Source organism: Zingiber officinale, chromosome 6A (assembly GCF_018446385.1).
Source record: "Zingiber officinale cultivar Zhangliang chromosome 6A, Zo_v1.1, whole genome shotgun sequence".
In the NCBI taxonomy this organism is placed as follows: Eukaryota; Viridiplantae; Streptophyta; class Magnoliopsida; order Zingiberales; family Zingiberaceae; genus Zingiber; species Zingiber officinale.
This window is the reverse complement of record NC_055997.1, coordinates 37367761-37389531: the sequence shown is the minus strand read 5'-3', so window position 1 is coordinate 37389531 and position 21771 is coordinate 37367761. Positions and strand designations below refer to the sequence as shown.

Sequence of the window (21771 nt, the reverse complement as noted above, 5' to 3'; positions counted from 1 at the left end):
AATTCATAATACGGCCTGCGTGCCGTTATGTGATGTGAGTGCTTGTAATTTTATTTTATTTTCGCGACCTGCGTGTCGTGCCTCTCTCTTATATTCTGGTTGCAAATTAGATTTAGACTCGAATGTAACTCGAGTTTCAAATTGTAATGTACAAATTGGAGCGGTGGAGGGTCCACACGAGACGAAGTTCCGAGGCAGGCGCGAGCAACACAAGGTGGTCAAAGGGAGGAGCTTGGAGAAGCTGTTGACCCTAGGTTGACCATTCGATCTTCTCATTGGCTTGAGAAGATCGAAGTAGGGCCATGACTAAATCACAAATAAATTAATTAGTTAATTGCTTATGTATATGATGCATGTTTAATAAGTGATTAATTAATTAGTGCCTTACGATTAGATTAGATCTAAGTCGTGCACAAGATGCATCCTTTTTCGATTAGATTAGATCTAGATCGAACCAACTCTAAATGCCTAACCGTGCCGTGATACCTATCACTACCTCGATCACATGTATTGTTGAATCTGCCAAAGCAGAGCAATACATATTATCTTGGTAGGGTACGGAGGGACAATCTTGGTCCCGCCTATCAACGCATGGGTGAATACAAACTCAATTAGATTGAGTTACTCGGTTGGATCGAGTCAACTATAGGCATTCTTCCAATAGTTGGAAAGATAGGTCAAAATCACATCTATATTAACTCTCGGGCGTATTAGCCAAAGCTAACTCGAGTTTTAATATAAATGCGGATATTGATTCTATAAACAAGAGTTGCATAGAGATGTAATTGGTAATCGTTACCTACCGATCATACTAAGCCTTGGGCGTATTAGCCAAAGCTAACTCAAGGGTTAGTATGATGTGGATCTTGTCCCACTAGAATTATAGAATTCAGTGGGAGCATCATTTAATTAAAGGCCTAATTAAATGATTTTTAAAGAATATGATATTTATTTTTGCAAATTTTCTGTAGTAGATAACCATGACGTCGAACACGAATTCCTTCTCCCTGCGATCTGTCCTTGAGAAGGACAAGCTCAACGGAGCGAATTTCCTGGACTGGTACAGGAACTTGAGAATAGTTCTCACCCAAGAACGTAAACTGTACGTTCTGGAGCAGCCCATTCCGGAGGCTCCTCCTGCCAATGCCCCGCGAGCCGACAAATATGCTTACAAGAAGCATCAAGACGACGCATTAGATGTGTCCTGTCTAATGCTCGCGACCATGAACTCAGAGCTTCAGAAGCAACATGAGTTGATGGGCGCTTACGATATGGTTGAGAATCTTCGCCAACTATATCAGGGACAAGCGAGGCATGAGAGATTTGAGATCTCAAGGCACTATTTCAGTGCAAGATGTCGACGGGGCTCCGAGGTCCTTATGTACTCAAGATGAACCTACAAAGACTGGGGTTCCCACTTGGCCAAGAGCTGGCCACTGACTTGATCTTGCAGTCCTTGCCAGATAGCTATAGTCAATTCGTTCTCAACTATAACATGAACGAGATTGACAAGCCACTGTCCGAGTTACTTAGTATGTTACGAACTGCTGAGATTAACCTTAAGAAGGTTAAGCCCATTCTGATGGTCCAGAAGCATAAGGGCAAAGGCAAGCCCAAAGGCAAAGGAAAGTCCCAAGCCAAGGGCAAAGGCAAGGCACTGAAGCCTAAAGGCTTCCACTGCGGTCAGACCGGCATTGGAAGAGGAACCGCAAGGTATACTTGGAAGATCTTAAGAAGAAGCGAAGTGAGACTTCCACTTCAGGTATATATGTTATAGAAGTCAATCTATCTATTTCTACATACTGGATGTGCTTCTCACATTTGTACTGATGTGCAGGCGCTGAGAAATAGCAGAGCATTGGCAAAGGGCGAGGTGGACCTACGAGTAGGCAATGGAGCACGGGTTGCTGCTGTTACTGTAGGAACTTATCAGCTATCTCTGCCCTCTGGGCTTGTACTAGATTTAGATGATTGTTGTTATGTGCCTGCTCTTACTAAGAACATAGTTTCAGTTTCTTGTTTAGACAAGAAAGGATACTCTTTTATAATAAAAGACAAATGTTGTTCTGTATATTTAAAAGATATGTTCTATTGTAGCGCACCTCTAATAAATGGACTCTATATTCTAGACCTTGAGAGTATCTATAACATTAGTACCAAGAGGTTCAAGTCAAATGGCATGAACCAAACCTACATCTGGCATTGTCGCTTAGGTCATATAAATGACAAGCGCTTATCCCAGCTCCATAAGGATGGTTTGCTGGACTCATTTGATTTTGAATCATATGAGATATGCGAGTCATGCCTACGAGGCAAGATGACCAAGACGCCCTTTAGTGGGCATAGCGAGAGAGCAACTGATTTGTTAGGACTCATACATAGTGATGTATGTGGCCCTTTCAATGTTGCTGCTAGAGGCGGTTATAGGTACTTCATCACATTTACTGATGATTTCAGTAGATACGGTTATGTGTACTTGATGACACATAAGTCTGATCCTTTGAAAAGTTCAAAGAATTCAAGAATGAAGTACAGAACCAGCTTGGCAAGAGTATTAAGGTACTTCGATCAGATCGAGGTGGTGAATACTTAAGCCATGAGTTTCGTGACTACTTAGTTGAGTGTGGGATTTTATCTCAACTCACTCCTCCTGGAACACCACAGTGGAATGGTGTATCCGAAAGGAGGAATCGTACCTTATTAGATATGGTACGATCTATGATGAGTCACATAGATCTTCCGACATATCTCTGGGGATATGCTCTAGACACGGCAGCTTTCATACTCAACCGAGTTCCATCAAAGGCCGTGATAAAGACACCATATAGGATATGGACTGGGAGAGATGCCCAGGTGTCTTTCATGAGGATTTGGGGTTGTGAGGCTTACGTACGACGTCAAGTCTCAGACAAATTAGGACCCAAATCCGACAAGTGCTACTTTATTGGATATCCCAAGGAAACTAAGGGATATTACTTCTACATTCCCAGTCAGCACAAGGAAAGACTGGAGTCTTTCTAGAAAGGGACTTTGTTTCTAGAAAGACTAGTGGGAGCGCGTTCGATCTTAAAGAAGTTCAAGATGCGAACAATAGCACTGATGCCTCGATGGAAATTGAACTGGAACCACAAAGTGTTGTGGATGATGTTGTTCCACAAGGAGTTGAGGAACAACAACCGGTTCAAGTAGACATACCTCTTCGCAGGTCTGATAGGGTACGTCGTCAGCCTGAGAGATACTCATTTCTCTTGTCTGACCATGATGACGTTATGCTCATAGAGGATGAGCCTACCACCTATCAGGAAGCTGTGATGAGACTAGATTATGAGAAATGGCTAGAAGCCATGAGATCCGAAATGGAATCCATGTACACCAACCAAGTATGGACTTTGGTTGATCCACCTGAAGGGGTAAAACCCATTGGGTGTAAGTGGGTCTTTAAGAGAAAGACTGACATGGATGGACTTATTTATAAGGGTCGCTTGGTAGCTAAAGGTTTCAAGCAGATTCATGGTATTGACTATGATGAAACCTTTTCTCCAGTAGCGATGTTTAAGTCCATTCGGATCATGCTTGCTATTGCAGCCTACCATGACTATGAGATATGGCAGATGGATGTCAAAACCGCGTTTCTGAATGGAAACCTACTCGAGGATGTGTACATGACACAACCTGAGGGTTTTGTAGATCCACAGCATACTAGTAGAGTATGCAAGCTGCATAGGTCCATTTATGGACTAAAGCAAGCTTCTCGGAGCTGGAATCTTCGATTCGATGATGCAATCAAATAGTTTGGTTTCATCAAGAACGAAGATGAACCTTGTGTCTACAAGAAGGTTGTAGGGGATATAGTTGTCTTCCTCATATTGTATGTGGATGACATACTACTCATTGGGAAGGACATCCCTATGCTTCAGTCTGTCAAGACCTGGCTAGGGAGTTGCTTCTCAATGAAGGACTTAGGTGAGGCATCCCGCATTCTAGGGATACAGATCTATAGAGATAGATCTAAGAGATTGCTTGGCCTAAGTCAGAGTACATATATTGACAAGGTACTCCTTCGGTTTGCCATGCAGAACTCTAAGAAGGGATTTCTGCCGATGTCACATGGCGTGAGTCTTTCAAAGACTCAAGGTCTCTCTTCTAGAGAGGAGAGAGACCGTATGGATCAGATCCCTTATGCCTCAGCCATAGGATCGATCATGTACGCCATGCTGTGTACTCGACCTGATGTCTCGTATGCTTTGAGCATGACGAGCAGATACCAGTCAGATCCAGGTGAAAGTCACTGGATAGCGGTCAAGAATATTCTTAAGTACTTACGAAGGACTAAAGAATATTTCTTGATATATGGAGGCAATGATGAGCTAACTGTAAAGGGTTACAGTGATGCCAGCGTTCCAGACCGATCAGGATCGCAGTCAGGGTTCGTATTTTGCATTAATGGTGGTGTTGTCAGCTGGAAGAGTTCAAAGCAGGATACAGTAGCTGATTCTACAACAGAAGCCGAGTACATTGCTGCATCAGAGGCAGCAAAGGAGGCAGTTTGGATCCGCAAGTTCATTACTGAACTTGGGGTGGTTCCTAGCATCGCTGACCCAGTTGAGCTCTATTGTGACAACAATGGAGCTATAGCACAGGCGAAGGAACCTCGCTCACACCAGCGGACCAAGCACATACTACGGCGCTTCCATCTCATTCGAGAGATTATCGATAGAGGAGATGTGAAGATTTGCAGAGTACCTACAGAGGCTAACATTGCAGATCCCTTGACCAAGGCTTTGGCACAGAGGAAGCATGATGGTCACACTAGGTCTTTAGGCCTTAGAGCCTATACTGATTGGCACTAGTGCTAGTGGGAGATTGTTAGTTAGAGCCCTAGAGCCAATCATTTGATGATTGTATGGACTCATGTATATCATATTCTTTTATATTAATAAAGGCATTTGTTTGGTTATTATACTTATTTATATTAGTGCCAAATAGACTAAGTATAATAGCGTCCTTGAGTAGAAGGTTCATACCTATATCAATCGATTAGTTGAATCGATAGTGAGATGATATAGGGAACACTACTCTAAATCATTCCTAGTCGAGTATTAGCATTCAGGACAATGTTAATACAATAAGACTAGCATGTAGGTCAGCTCGATGACTTGATCTCACAAGTCATGGATATAGAGATATCAAGCTGACACATGGGTATGCATTAGAGAATGTATACTGAATGACCCGCCATGAGAAAGTATCATGGATCGTTATATGAGTGTCATATACTTTCTCATGTGGCTATTAGTATGACTATTAGTCCTTAGACCTGAAGTCACCATGGATCCCTACATAAGGAGTTATGTACTTTGGTTTCGTCAAACGTCACCCGTAACTGGGTGGACTATAAAGGCGATTACTGGGTATATAACGAATTATGTAGAGGGATGTGAGTGATGTAGATGGGATCTATTCCTTCCATATGACGGGAGCGACATCGGTATTCTTGATAGAGTGAGACCACTAAGTGCATGGCCATGCCCAAATGAGTCAACATTAGATGTTGAGCTCATTTGATCGAGTGAGTCTACTTGGAGTTCAAGATTTAGATTGATTAGAGGATGACACGGTCTATGCCTCATATTGATCAATCTAGATGTCTAGGATAGAAGGACACTTGTCATTATTTTGTGAGTAGTCACAATTGGTAGTCACAAGGTGATGTCGGATCTCGACATTCTTGTAACTTGGGTAGTAATGATGTGTTGCTAGATACCGCTCATTACTTATGCTCCTAAATGGGTTTAGGGCATTGCCAACGTTACAAGAACCTATAGGGTCACACACTTAGGACAATTAGATGGAGATTAGGTTCATATGATGAACCAAGAGGATTAGATTCATTTGATGAATCAAATTGGATTAAGAGTAATCCTAATTGGGCTAACTTGAGTTCGACTCAAGTTGATTCATGTATTTAATGAGTCTAATTTAGATTATGACTTATTAAATCAATTTAATTTAATGAATTAGATTCATTATATTAAGTTGGCTCGAATCAAATGGTTGGATTAGATCAACCATGGTAGAGATTGGGTCAAGTTTGACTTGACTAGAGATGGAAGACCAAAGGTCAATTTTGACTTGACCTTTTGCCACCTCATTGGTGAGTTGGCATTAGGTGGACCAATGATGATATTCGACATCATCATGGATTCCACCTCATGGAAGTTACAAAGCCATTTTCTTATTAACTTCACATTAATTGCATTTAATGGGGAGTTACTCTAGATGAAAGTGGCCGGCCACTTTGTGAATGAGGGTGAATTCATTTTCATTCAAGTGTGGTTTTTCTTCCTCCTTCTTCCTCTCAAGCTCTCCCTCTCTCTCTCTTCCTTGCCTTGGCCGAATCTCACCAAGGTGCTAGCACACCTTTGTGTGAGATTTTCTCCACCTACGTGTCCGTGTGGATACATCTAGAGGACCGACGCTTGACGGTCTAGAGATCCGGCAACACCTTGGACGAACGGGAAAGCGAAAGGCACGCAACAAGGGTAAAATTCTTAACATGTAGATCTAGGAGTAGATCTAAAAGGTTTTTCCAAATTCGTACTCGTATTCTCTTCGGTTTTTCCTTGCACGAGATCCTTGGCTTTGGGTGACTCGGGGTTTCCGCGACGCGAAAAAGCGGTTTTCGCGGCTTGAAGAACCCAACATCAACGTAAGTCTAGGTGAGAAATACAAAAATAAAGTGATCAAGTTAAGCAATCTTTCTTAATAAAAAATAAGCTGGATCAAATTTTGCTTAACTTAACTAACCAAGTGAATACTATTATCTTTTGGTAGATAGTTAGTAACTAACAGTTAGACATGTATTAAGGATATTGATAATTCAATGAATATTTTTCAATAAAGATATCAGGTTAATGGGGAAGATTTGCTTGGACAACTTGAAAGTTTTTGAAAAATCAGATTTTTTTTAAAAAAATTAGAAAACTCTTTTGAATCCATACTCTTAAGAGTATTTTGAAAATATTTCTTACATAAATTTTTCAACATTTACTAAACTTTTGTTGGAAAATGTTTACCTAAAAATTATTTTTGAAAACATTTTTTTTCTTTGGAAAATTCTTATACAAACTTATTTTGCAAGCTTACTATGCAAAAGTTTACTTAGAATTTTTTTTTAAAAAAAAAAGTTTACTTCGAAATTCACTTAGAAATTTTGATAAAATTTACATAGAAATATTTTTTTAAATTTTTGAAAAAGATTATTTAAAAATTTTGAAAAATTTTTAGATCCTTTTGAAATCATTTACAAATTTTTTTGGGAAGTGTTTACCTAAAAATTTATGATTTTTTTAAAAATTTTTACTTAAACTTACTTTGAAAATATTTCATACTTTGAAAATTTTTATTAGAAAATTTTTTTCGGAAAAATTTTCTTTAACTTACCTTGAATTTTTTTTAGAAATCTTTCTTTGAAATTACTTAGAAATTTTTTTCTTTAAAACTATTTTGACAAACTTACTTTGAAAATATTTCAACTTACTATGGCAAACTTTTTGAAAACTTTTACTAAGAAAAATTGTTGGAAAATATTTCCTTTGTAAATTACTTAGTTCAAAAATTTTTTAGTTATTTTTTTTTAAAAGTTCACTCAGGAACATTTTGTTCAAATCTCTCCCTAAGTCTACTACATACATAGTGTGAGCTTTTCTATTTGACATTACTTATCTTGTGCTTGTGTGTATTTTACCTTAGTTTATTTTGATGAATGTCAAAGGGGGAGGGTAGAGATTAATGTATAAAAAGAACAAACAAACTTGATCAAGTAAATTAAATTGAAAACTAACTTAGATCATTTGTTTGCTTTCTACATATTATCTTTTAATATTATTTTTTTCTCATTTTAACGCAGACTGTCATTACATCAAAAAGGGGGAGATAGTTGGTGTAATTTGTACTAATGATCTAACTTAGGTTTTGATGAATGATAAGTGGATTAAAGTTAAAGTATTTGTGATCTAATTGCTTAACCAAGTGTGCAGGAGTTGACGGATCTGGAGGACCCTGATATCTGGTGGGAAGTCTAGTTGGGTCCGCATATCTGACAGCTGGTCGAAGTCTAGTTGAGTTTACAGACTTGAAAGTTGACGGGAAGACATGGTGGGTCAAAGGCAAGTCAAGCGACTGCAGTTGGTAAGTAAGAGGTAAGCAATTGGAGGAGAGATCCAGTGAGGACGTGTTTTTGGTTGAGGGAATTGTAGGTGTCATTCTAACTTAGGTCCATTTGAAAAACCTAAGTTAAGACCTTAACTAGATCCTGGTCTCGAGAAGACAGGATCTAATTACTACTACTATCCTACTAAATTATGCTAAATTTGTTTGTAGGATAAACATATTTTTATTTCCCAAGATTAACTCTTTTTTGTAGGAAAGATGGCTGAAAAAAGAGTGTCTGGTCGCACGAAAGGGATTAGGGCACCTGGAGGTCGGGCACCCGGAGCTGGTTCGAGCGCTCGAATCAGCCTCACCCAAGCTGCTTGGTTAGGCACCCGAGCGGTCTACGCCCTTAGAGATGGTCCAACCGCCCGAACCAGAAGAATTATCCTAAAGCTGAGTTGGAGCACGACGGCTGGCTAAACCCACATCAACGGTCTAGGCACCCGGAGGGGGTCCGGGCGCCGGGAGTGGATAAACTTGACAGATCAAGTTTTGACGAGAAATCACCATGTCAGCAGCGGTCCAGGCACCTGGAGGAGTTATAGATGTTCGGAATGGTCCTATATAAAGACCTTCGACCAACAACTTTAGAATAACTTTTTCTATGACTTACATTCATGCACACTATTTCATAAGAGTTTCTACGACGCTATAACGCTCCTCCGACAATCGACGATCAAGATCTATTTATTTTCTCTATTGTCAGTAATATTTTCTTAATAGTTCTTGTGCTTAAATTTTGTAATCATTCGAACTATTAGTGGATTGTCTAATGAAAGCACTCAACGATTATGAGCCTTGAAGTAGGAGTCATCGAAGGCTCCGAACCAAATAAAAAACTACTTGTGTTAGCGCTTGGTTTTTCTTTCTCCTTTCCTACTTATTTTTATTTCCACTACGTAACTTTTTTTTAATCGCAATTTGTGACAAACTCTATTCATCCCTCTTCTAGCGTCTTTTCGATCCAACAAGTACATCCTGTAAGAAGTTCACTAAGGCTCTTGTGGTAGTCATTCGGGTTGTAATTCATTGGCTAGAAAAATCCTTGTTGGCAGAGTATTTCTGGTCTACTTTGCAAACCAATGCCACTTAGACGGTAGCAACCTGCTTATATTGTCAAAAATATCAGAGCATACCGCATAGGCCCATCGAGGAATTGAAGGCATCCATGGTCTCTTGCCCGTTTGACCAGTGGGGCATGGGCATTATAGTATTCCCAATGGTGACCAGACAAAGGAAATTTCTCCTTGTAGTGGTAGACTACTTTTCCAAATGGGTGGAGGCCGACCCACTCGCCAAGATAACCAAGTAGAAGGTCATCAGATTTCTATGGAAGAATATCGTTTGTCGGTTCAGCGTCCCACACAAACTCGTCTTCGATAATTGAAGGTAAATTCAAGGGAGAAGGCTCAGAGAATGGTGTGCCAGCTATGATATTATGCAGGCCTTCACTTCAGTAGCCTACCCACAAGCAATGATCAGGTGAAGGTCATCAATAGAGAGATCCTCAGAGGACTTCGGACCCGGCTCGACAACGTTGGGGGGGGGGGGAGCTGGGTAGATGAACTATCGAGCGTGCTGTGGGTCTACCACACTATGCCCAGGGAAGCTACTAGCATAAACCCATTCCGCTTAGTATATTGGGGAGTGTTAGTGTTGGTCGAGATGGGAATTGAGTTCGATCGGGTACATCTCTATGACAAAGAGAATCCCGAGCGACGCTTGATGGAGTTAGACTTAATAGATGAAATCAGAGACAAAGTAGCCATCTGAATAATAGCGTACCGACAGAGGATGAAATAGAATTACAATAGAAGGGTGATTATAAATCCTTCCAGGTCGACGACTTAGTTTGGAAGAGAGTCAAGTCAACGATGTCACCAAACTTAAAGCCCCATGGGGAGGACCCTACAAAGTGATAAAGAATTTCAACTCAAGGTTGTATTATTTACAGGACAAATATGGAATGAAGCTTGACCGCCATTGGAGCGCAAACCATCTACAACCCTATTGGGTAGGATAGTAAGCGTGCAATAGAATTCGTGTAAATTGTAAAACCACTTATTCTATGAATGCAGGAAAGTTTAAACAAAAATTCACTAAGTGTCAAAGACTCTTGACCCACTTGGGTGAGTTATAAGTGAGTATGCTCTCGCGCCTCAAGATTATTAGCCACGGGGTTTAAACCAGACATGTCAAAGACTCTTGACCCGCGCAGGCGAGTTATAAGCTAGCATGCTCTCGCGTCTCAAGATTATTAGCCACGGGGTTCAGAACAAGTATGTCAAAGACTCTCGATTCACTTGGGCGAGTTATAAGTGAGCAAAGCCCTCGCGTGTGAAAGACTCTCGACCCGCTCGGGAAAGTTATAAGGGAGCTACTCCTCATGCTAAGTGTCAAAGACTCTCGACCTGCTCGGGCGAGTTATAAATGAGCATGCTCTCAAGCCTTAAGATTATCAGCCACGGGGTTCAGACTGGGCGTGTTCGAGACTCATGTGTCGCTTGATCGTGTTATAAGCGAGCGAAGCCCTCGTGCCTAAGTGTCAAACACTCTTGATCCTCTCAGGTGAGTTATAAGTGAGCATGCTCTTGCACCTCAAGATTATTAGCCACAGGGTTCAGACTAGGCATGTCCTAGACTCACATGTTGATTGACTGTGTTATAAGCAAGTAAAGCCCTCATGCCTAAGTGTCAAAGACTCTCGACCTGTTTAGGTGAGTTACAAGTGAGTATGCTCTCGCGCCTCAAGATTATCAGCCATGGGGATCGGACTGAGCATGTCCTAGACTCATGTGCCACACGACCATGTTATGAGCGAGTAAAGCCCTCACGTCTAAGTGTTAAAGACTTTCTGCCAGCTCAGGTGAGTTATAATCGAGCATGCTCTTGCGCCTCAAGATTATCAGCCATGGGGTTCAGATTGAGCGTGTCCCAAACTCATGTGCCACTCGGAATTATTATAAATGAGCAAAGCCCTTGCACCTAAGTGTAAAAAACTCTCAACCTACTCGGGTAAGTTATAGGCGAGCATGCTCTCGCGCCTCAAGATTATCATCCACAGGTTCAAACTGGGTGTGTCCCAGACTCACATGTCGCTCGGTCGTGTTATAAATGAGCAAAACTCTCGCGCCTAAGTGTCAAAGATTATCGACCCACTTGGGCGAGTTATAAGCGAGCATGCTCTCGTACCTCAAGATTATCAGCCACAGGGTTCAGATCGGGCGTGTCCCAACCTCATATGTCGTTCGGTTGTGTTATAAGTGAACTAAGTCCTCATGTTAAGTGTCTAAGACTCACTTGCCGTTCGATAATAGTATGAGAGATCTAAGCTTACGTTCTACATGTGACACTGACAAGTATACAAAACTAAGTCTCTTACATGAAGGATAAGTTCAAAAAACAAAGGGCTCCATAGAGTCAAATAGAAAGACATTGATTCATACTTAGAAAATTTTTACAAGTTGCGCTTGGTGATATAATGAAAAACTATGTGAGGTAGTCCAACAAGTCGTCTGGGAGTGAGTCAGAGATCTTTTCCCTCTTTATAATTTTGTTGGACAGATCAAGGGAAAGATAGTCATCGTCCTTCAGTTGCTGGAGGTGTCATCAATACCATAGTCAAAGAGGCAAAGGGTCTGATTGGTGAACATTTCTTTGAATTCAGGGGACCAAAGGTATTTTACGCTTAATGATTCCTGCCAATTAGGTTTCTCCTCTTTGAACTTGTCAAAAGTAGCTTTGGACGCCTCCAACTCAGCTTTTAACTTAGCCAGCTTGGCGGCTTGCTCGTCTATTGTTTATTTTTGCTCCTTGAGCTAGAGCTCACTCATCGCCTGCTCCACCGTTCGATTGACCTACTTGGTCGCTAGAGATTCTTCTGCCTCTTTAAGTTTTTGCGCCAAGACCTGAGCCTCCTTATTCTTGATGTCCAAATCTTCAATGGCTCAGAGTTTTCTGGCGTTGGTAGAGTTTATGTTCGACTCAAAGTGGTGAACTTCCTTGGTCAGCTGATCAAGCTTCATAGCTTGGTCGTGATTCTTATTCTTCTTCACAGTGAGGGCCCACTCGAACCCAAGCAGCTGTTCGAAGCTTATGTCCAGGTTTTTTTTCAACTAGGCCACCTCGGTAGTAAGCGTCTCCACCCAGGCATGAGAAGTTTTTGTAAGCCCATTCAGCACTCGAAACTGCTGGTTCTTATGCTCAAGGAAGGCCAACCGCTGGCATATAGCCAAACTCTCCACCCAAAACTATAAGACGAACGAAGCTAGTTAGTGCCAATTTAGAAAAGTAGAGAAGAGAATTAGCTAAACTTACCCCAGTTGATTTTTGGGTGGAACCATCAGCAAGCTCGCTAGGCAAAAGGGTTGCCGCTCGGGTCCTAGTGTCTGCCCAGACCTGCGCCAGAGACCCTTGAATAGTGATTTGATGTTGGGGAGCGTGCGGCACGACATCGTCTAGTTGGCACCACTTGTCGGTCGGTAGATGGAGGATGGCCTCGATGTGTCTACCACCACTCGGAGTCGAAGACGCTGAAGTGGCCAGCCCTTTAGATTTAGACTTCGAGGAGGAGCAGATTATGGATACTGGACCACCTAGGCTGATCGGCGGAGGTGGCAGGTAAGCTACTGGTGAGGCGCATATCATCCAAGCCGGTAGCATGGACAAGTAGGGGGTCCAGTCGGAAGAAGGGGGAGTAGGTAGGGCAGCCTCTCTCTCAGGGGCTGTTGAAGATGAAGAGTCTCCCCGCTTGGAGAGAGAGCGGGAAGTTGTAGGAGCGAAGACCTGCAAAGCTGAAGTTGCCAAGCGGGAAGAGGCTTCCCCTCTTGCGGCGTTGAATTAAAGTCTCACCAGAAGTGGTCGACTCCAAGGGTACCATAATCGGTGCCATGGTTATCGCTCCGGGGGGAGCTCGCCAGTTGTGGTCGCAGCGTCACTAGCCACCACTCAGCTTCCCCCTGCTTCGTCGGTCAGCTCGTCGGATTGCTCGATCGGCGCTAGGTCGAGGCTCTCCAGCTCAGCCACGGCCTTAGCATTGATATCTGCATCTATAAGCTTACACTTGTTGCTCATCAACGCTCGGTTCATGATGCGATCTGCAAAAAAGAAAGAGAAATCAGTTAGATTCAAAGACGATAGAAAGAAGAAAAAACATACCAAGGGGAAGGGGAAGTCATGTTCAGATCGGACTTAGCCTGAATACATACAAAATGCCCTCCAAGTGAAGTCAGTGTATGTGATACTTCTGACCAGACAAATTTGAAGTTGGTTGGAGGTAGGCCGCCGATCCATGGTACCTCCCAAGCAGGGTAGGCTTTGACAGTTTGATCTACTAGCCGGTCGAAAAGTCGGGTTGAGCGGGCAAATGAACATAGAAATAGTACTCATTCTAGTGCTTATTCAAGGAGGGTATTTTTCAAAATATACAGCACCCACTCAGGCTTGGAAAAGAAAGGTGTTCGGCTCAGAGAGATTGGGATAATAAAAGTATGAAAAACATGAGGCACCAAAGGAATCCCATACAGGTGGAATAAGTCAACGACCTTGCACAATAATATAAACAAGTTAGGCACTAATTGATGCAGGGGAATATGAAAATATCTATAAATTTCTGACAAAAAAAGGATAGATGGGGAAGCGAAGGCCGACATAGAATTGGCCCCTAAAGAAGGGTAAAAAATTATCGGGAGGCAAGTGAGGGCAATCATAAGCAGAAGGGATGACAATTCGATAATTGTCAGGAAAGCGGTAGCGTCGCCATTAAATTTGGACTCGATGGAGGTGTACTAAAGCCTAGGGATGGCCGAAGGAGGATCAGGAGATTCCGCCATAAAGCAAAGAAAAGAAGGGAGTTCAAGGATTTAAAGAGAAGAAAGAGAAAAGGCTTACTACAAAGAAGATTGTCGGCGAAGACTATAGATAGAGAAGTAGGGAAAAGGAAGATGAACGTGAAAGAGACAATGGGGTGAAAGGAAAAATTGGGGGTTTAAAAACCTAGATAGCGACCGCCCTAGGATGTATAATCTAGGGTTTTAGAAAACGAGATTTGATCTGGTCCGTTGAATTCAAAAAGGAAACTACCACATCAAACCTAAACAACCGTTTGTCATATCATGCATGCGGCGACATGCAAAGGTGACATGTGGAATTTGGTTACAGGTGACATTAATAGGAGCCAGAAAGCATGATTATAGGGCATAGCCAGACTACAAGAAAAAAGCTAATAGACAACGCTTTTAAAGCGTTGTCTTTTTTGCCTGAAAAAGCGTTGTTAAAGGCACTGTTGTAAAAAGTCTGCTCAACAACAACGCTTTTAAAATGTTGTCGTTTGTACCAAAGACAACGCTTTTGCAACGCTTTAAAAGCGTTGTCATTTTATGCAAAGGCAACGTTTTGCAACGCTTTTAAAGCATTGTTTTTGGTAGAAAAGACAACGCTTTTGCAACGCTTTAAAAGCGTAGTCATATTTTGCAAAGACAACACTATTACAACGCTTTAAAAGCGTTGTTGTTTTTTACAAAGACAACACTTTTTGCAACGCTTTAAAAGCGTTATCGTTTTAAAGAAAAAAAATAAAAAAAATTATTTAAAAATCATTATTTTTATATTTACGAAACTATTATTTTTCTTTTACCATGTCTAGATTCGAATTTTACATATAATCAACTCAGTTAATGATTTCAAAATTAACTCATAAAAATAATAGAAATCTGACGTTGAAGTAATATTAATAATTAATTACATGAAAAGCTAGTAAATATCAAAATTTACACTAATTCTGTTTCAAAGTATATAGTGATATTCACATATAAAACAAAAGAGCACAAAAAATCTGTTTTGAATAGCTACAATCTGTTTAGCCAACAATCTGTTTACTGAATACTGAATACTGAAGTAGCCAACAATCTGTTTACTCAAAATAGTACAGTAGTTATTGAATCTATACGCTTAGTGTATTGATCAATTACTGAATCCAGACGCTCCTTAGTGTACTGATCTCGACTGTCCTGTATCCACCTACAAAAGTAGCAATAATATGTTTCAAGTTCATATATGAGCATTACTGATGGCTCTCAAAAGAAACAAAACAATCATCATGACTTTCTACCAAAAGAAACAAAATTTACATTAATCTTAATGAAGATTTTCAGATCCTTGATGTAAAATAGTTTTCAAATTGCATGCAGCTATTTGACTGCTTTATTAAACTGATCTCATGCAGCTTGTTCTTTGATCTACTAAGAGGCAAGCACATGCTCTCCCAAGTTTACTTCCTCCCCTATAGTGAGATACACTTTGCATTTTGCATAGGAGACCACTACCAAAGGGCTTTCATTACTCAAATCACAATTGCAGTGGTGGTATTCATCCAGATTCTGCAGCTCTTAGCAGGTACACATTGATGTTCTTCTTGTTAATCCTCCCTCCAATCCAATCCGATCCTTGCATTTCAAAGTTACACTTGTTTTTTTTTATTTATGCAGTTTCCTTGATACTGGGCCGATTAATCATAGCGCCTATAATAGTTTGGTTCTTGCTTGGTTACAAACTATGGAACAGGGGAGATGGTCTTGTGGAGCGCTCTTGTTGACTACAACGGCCAATATGAGGAAGTGTTGGATGATGGTGTATAGTGGCTAGATCATGGCTCTAAGTTGAGTTTCTAGAAGAGAAGCCAAACTATTTGGAGCCAATAGCTTAGATATGCCAACAAGAACCCATCTTCAGGGTGATGTGGTTCGCAAAGAACACCGAGACAAGATGGGAAATTGACTGAGCAGACATTATATATATCATCCTTTATTATTGTAGTTAATCCTATTCTGTGCATCATATCACTAAACCAAACATCGCAGCAACATCACATGCAAACCAACTATAGGTTTAGGAGCCTCTGAACATATATTTGGTAACATTTTCCTTTCTCTGACCTTACACAATCCCATCGTAGCTATGCTACTTTGTAGATGGTTCACTCTTCTCTGTGAAGACGTTGGCCATGTCACTTCTATATTGTCTTTATCTCTTTCTTTATTTTTCTATATCTATAGTTTGCTCCGTATAGACTATCCATGAGCAAACTTATTAAGTTGCTAAAATGTTAAGTAACCTTTAATTAAGTTCACAAGTTATCAGAGTACTTAACACAAAACATGAGTCTCAAGGATGGCATTAGTTGATAATAATTACATGTTCATCTACTATTGTGGCTGACTTATCTCCTCTTTGGATGTAGTCTTCTTCTAGAGCATCTTATCCTATACAACCTTTAGAAGACGTTCCTAGCTTATCAAGTTTGCAAAGAGTGCAGATCTCTTAACCAGGCAACACTTTGGGTTCTCATTTCTTAGTTGATCACAAAACATACCTCTCCTTTTTTTTTCTTTAGTCTTTTCTAATCTTTGGGGATCCTAATCATGCCCCTTCAAAGTTGCCCCTTCACATCATCGTGAGCCTACACAGAAGTGAGCCATTTTACAAAATATGACTTGGGAGACTGTCTCATAGTCAAAGGCTTCATAACCATAAGCCCTAAGTAGTTCGCCCACTACCTAAGCAATCACAACATCACAAGATGTGAACTACAAATTAGTCTCACAAAGCAATTCATGTTAACAGCTGAATTAGCAGATTATTAGTTAAGATACCTCAATGGCATATTATTAGTTAAGAAATAAGGTTAACAACGAAACAAAAAAATAATGTAAAAACACTCAAACCTCAATGGCAGATTATTAGTTAAGTAACAAGGAAAAAGCGCCACGAGAAATTAATGATTCATACAAGAAGCATCGAGTTACAGAAAGCTATAAGTAGAAAAACGCAATGCTGAAAATAATAACCCTAAACTAGCCAAAAAAAAGTATCTTTTCAAAAAAATAAAAAAAAAAGTCTTGTGAAGCAATGCATGTTAACAGCCTAATTAGAAGCATTAGTCTGATAAACCAAAAAAGAATATGAAGGGGTGAGGGAACGCACCTACTCATAAATATGATCTTGTATACATTCTGCCAACTCCGATCGCACCTCATCAATTTCTTCTCGAGAATACTCTGCTTGTGTGAACTGTGAACATTAATGAGGAAAAAAAATCAACATTGACTTTGCATATTTTAATAGTTTATTTCAAATAATTTGAGACATAAGCAAGTAAACATTACTATAGATCGTAGTGAATCTCTTTCGATAATTTCAACTTCTTCAACAATTTGTCTCATAAATCGCATCACATAGTAACCACATTGTTTGACATCTTGTTGTTGAGGAGCCTATGGAAATTAGAGACATATTATTAATGATAAACATACACATTAAAATATATGTTATATGTAATTACACATACCTTTACTATTACCCACATAGCTTTTTTTCTACCTTTCCTTCCCTTGTTTGAATTAAACAATCTTAAGGCCCTTCATACATTAATGATTTTTTTATATATGAGTTTTGTATTAACATAAATGCTTAATAAAAAAGAAATATGAACTCACATTTCCACTATATATTTCCAATCCTCATCATGAATGCGGTGCCTTAGAGAATCCAACAAATAAATAACTTCATTGTAAGGGTCAATAACAGTGAGAATCCAATGGAAACTATGCAACAAACACATAATTAGTGCATATAATTCAATAAATTATCAAAAGACAACAATTGAAAGTGATGTTTTAATTCTTACTTACCCGATATTACATGGCACCAATACAAGTTGATCTACAGATGCACCACTTAGCCTGCCTGCCAAATGACTTGCCCTTTGGTTTATCCTTTCAAACTTACCTTTTTTGTCATGTGCACTGGTTGCCATATATGGGATTTTATGTGGATTCACAAATCTGAATTTTTCTTTCTTGTTATCTTTCAGCAATTTTTTATAAAGATACCTGCCATTGCAAACATAATAAAACGAAGAGGTAGATTGAAAAATGAAAGTTATTCACAAAATGGATAATTATCATAGATTACAGTAAACTTGTTAAAATTATATTTAAATTGCTAAATCTAAACACTTACCATATGTAGCCAACTACACAATTGCCTGAAAGGGGCTCCAAATGATACAAAGGGTCAATAACAGTGAGAATCCAATGGAAACTATGCAACAAACACATAATTAGTGCATATAATTCAATAAATTATCAAAAGACAACAATTGAAAGTGATGTTTTAATTCTTACTTACCCGATATTACATGGCACCAATACAAGTTGATCTACAGATGCACCACTTAGCCTGCCTGCCAAATGACTTGCCCTTTGGTTTATCCTTTCAAACTTACCTTTTTTGTCATGTGCACTGGTTGCCATATATGGGATTTTATGTGGATTCACAAATCTGAATTTTTCTTTCTTGTTATCTTTCAGCAATTTTTTATAAAGATACCTGCCATTGCAAACATAATAAAACGAAGAGGTAGATTGAAAAATGAAAGTTATTCACAAAATGGATAATTATCATAGATTACAGTAAACTTGTTAAAATTATATTTAAATTGCTAAATCTAAACACTTACCATATGTAGCCAACTACACAATTGCCTGAAAGGGGCTCCAAATGATACAAAGGAATGATGTCCTCAAGGTGTAGAACAAGTTCATAATCATCATCAAACACGTCATAATCAAAACTCACTGATATATATCTGCCATCATCTAAAGCACGCTTACTATAACAATATAACATATGTAATGCTCTTGGGGCACTTGTTGACAAAGTATGTTTCTTTTTTGGTTGTTCAAGCTTCTTCCTTCGAGGCTTCTAATAATTTCAAATCATGACAGTTAGATAGGATGATTAATAAAACAAGTGACAATTTAATTTGAAATAAAATCTAACAAATACCTCATCTTGGTTCACTATCAAGTGTTTTAGCCAAGTCACATGGGTTCCTACAGCATCACCAATTACTTCAAATTCACTTGGAATTGGATATGGCAAAGGTGCTGATTTTTCTACTGCTTCATCAATGGAGACTCGCATGCAATTATTTGGAAATGGAACACCATGAAGCATTTTATTAGATTCATTGCCACAAACAATTGTACCATGTGCAACAATATTTGTGCTAGATTCCAATGTCAATGCAACTGGTTTTCCCTAAAATGTAAAAGCAGCAGGTCAAAAATAGCAGCAGGTCAAAAATAGCAGCATGTCACAAATAGTAGCAGCTCATAATTAATGCAACTAGTGTTATACCTGCAAAACATCAGCTTGACACAAAATTTGTAGGTCATCATCATCGTTCTTCATGTCATCTTCAATCATGGGTTGCAACTTTACTGAGCAACTGCCTTTGTCATCAATCGAATTATCGCAAATGGTACCCTTTTTATACACCATTACTTCAAGCTTTTGTATACGTGCATCTTGCTCTAAAATTTTCTTCCTCGCCTCCATTAGCTCCCTTATATGCTCAGTGATTACTTCAGCATGCTTGCATCTTCTACCAGAATTGAAATATATTGTTGGAGTGATATGACCTCCAATACCCCTCACACGGCCATTATATTCTTCAGTGTCAAGTGCTTTGGTAAGTATATCCTCTTTGGTTCCTTCAATTATCAACTTACCCTCCCTCTTTTGTTGAATGTAACCATCCTGTCAGGCACATTAAAAAAGCATTATTACTAAAAGAATTATCAGTTCAATAAAAATAGTACTTTTACTTATTGTTATTTTGCTTACAATCTGTTGGATTTTTTTTATCAAATCCTCTCCTTCAAAACCACCTTCTTTGGTGACTCGTCCTTTCTTCCACATAATAGCTCTATTAATGTCTTCATCATCACATAATTCAGTCGCCTACAACAAGAAAATTCCAATAATAGTTAAATGAATAAAATTAGTCATTAAATGAAACAAACTCGCAGAAATTGGTCATCAAATTTCAGCACTAGAACAATCAGGATTGTGATCAGGATTAGAGCCAACTGGCACAGTGAAAATTCAAATAATTTTATGTGAATAAATTGGAGGGTTCATAAGAAAATATGCTAAAAAAATACTTACTATTTCTTCCGCAAATCGTGCATATCCTTTACGTGAAAGCCGATGAGAATACATGTGTTGTTTTCTTCTTTCTTTTTGTTGATCACTTAGTTTCTAGTTAGTGAGGATACATGAAAATACATGTGTTGTTAAACTTGAATATAAATAAACTAGTTTAAAAAGATTAAATTACAAATCTTACCATGAAGTCTTCAGTCATGCGACTAATCACAAACGACCTCCAAGTATCTCTTGTAATACCATAGCCAATAGGTGGCTCATCCAACTCCTCGGGTTTATCAAGCTTACTTAAAATGAACGTCTTAGTGAGATAACTTTTGTATTGACGCCACTTATTGTTTGCTGATTTCAAACAACCATTCTTCCACTTTGGGTCAACATTGTACATCAACTGTAAATCACAAAAATGGAAATATGTTAAAAAAAAATTAAGACAAACAGTAAATATATTATAATAATTGATAAAACATGCTAATTTACTTACATTAACTGATTCCCATATCAGTTCTTTAACATCACTTGGAACATATTTTCAAGTCTTGTAACTAATTTGAACCTTCTCTCGAGCCAGCACACCAATATAACTTTGCATTGCAATAGCTGCTTCTCCTATTGGTTGTCCAAGGTTATTGAATGCAACATCCTTTCTAACTCCTTGAATCCTTTGCTTAGCTAGCTAAGCTAGCTTATCTAGGCGTGTACGACCTCTAGACATTCTTGTGGTTTGGGTGTTTGTAGAATCCAACTCTGTGTTACCATCCCAACTCTCGGTAGTGGCTGGAGTTTCAATTTTTTCCTTACCCTTAGCTTTTTTTTGCATGCTTTCTAGAGGCTTCCATGGAGTCCACACCTTTTGCTGATCACAACAACATGATAAAAATAATCATAGAAAAAAGTAAATAGACAACAGATTTAAGAAAAGAACTTCCTAGAAACGAAATCAGTGCTAAAATTGATTTGCAGTAATATTGAAAACAATTTACTAAAAGACCTAAACTGTTTTAGAAAATGGACTTGCATTTAAGTGTTTTACATAAATGCAGTATTGAAATACGATAACTATGAAGCAAAAAAATAATTGTAGAAATCGGACTCAACAAAACTAGAAGTTACACCAACAAAAAATTAATGACAGTCATTTACCTTAGTTGGCAATCACTCGAAAAATAATGATCAGGCATATATATGCACGCAGAACTAGAAGAAAGAAGATAAACATTATAAACTAACCACACTGTAGCATGTTTCAATTCCAGTGGATGAGCATGATCAAAACCTAATGTAGCATGTTCTTAAAGAACTTCCTAGATGGCTTCTTAATAAAGATTAGAACTTGAATCATGAATTTATAGATGGATCTCTTTTCTAACAATTCACACTGCAGGAACTAGTGATTCACCATTCATTTATAAATACCACTATACCCATCCATTTGAGATAACTTTGAGAAACAAAACATATCAATATTGTCCATAACATATCATTCTTCAACGGTAAATAACATATCAATTTAAATTGTTTACAAACTCATCTTGAAAAGTAAAA

The 21771-nt window shown here is 39.0% G+C and overlaps 1 long non-coding RNA gene across 1 annotated transcript; it reads right to left on the bottom strand.

The window, feature by feature from the left end:
- Positions 1–15069: 15069 nt before the first annotated feature.
- Positions 15070–17475, bottom strand: LOC121993887. Its single transcript, XR_006115460.1, has 3 exons — positions 17376–17475; positions 17194–17280; positions 15070–15231 (listed from the first exon to the last, which is right to left on the bottom strand). It is a non-coding gene; the product is annotated as an uncharacterized LOC121993887 (long non-coding RNA).
- Positions 17476–21771: the final 4296 nt, after the last annotated feature.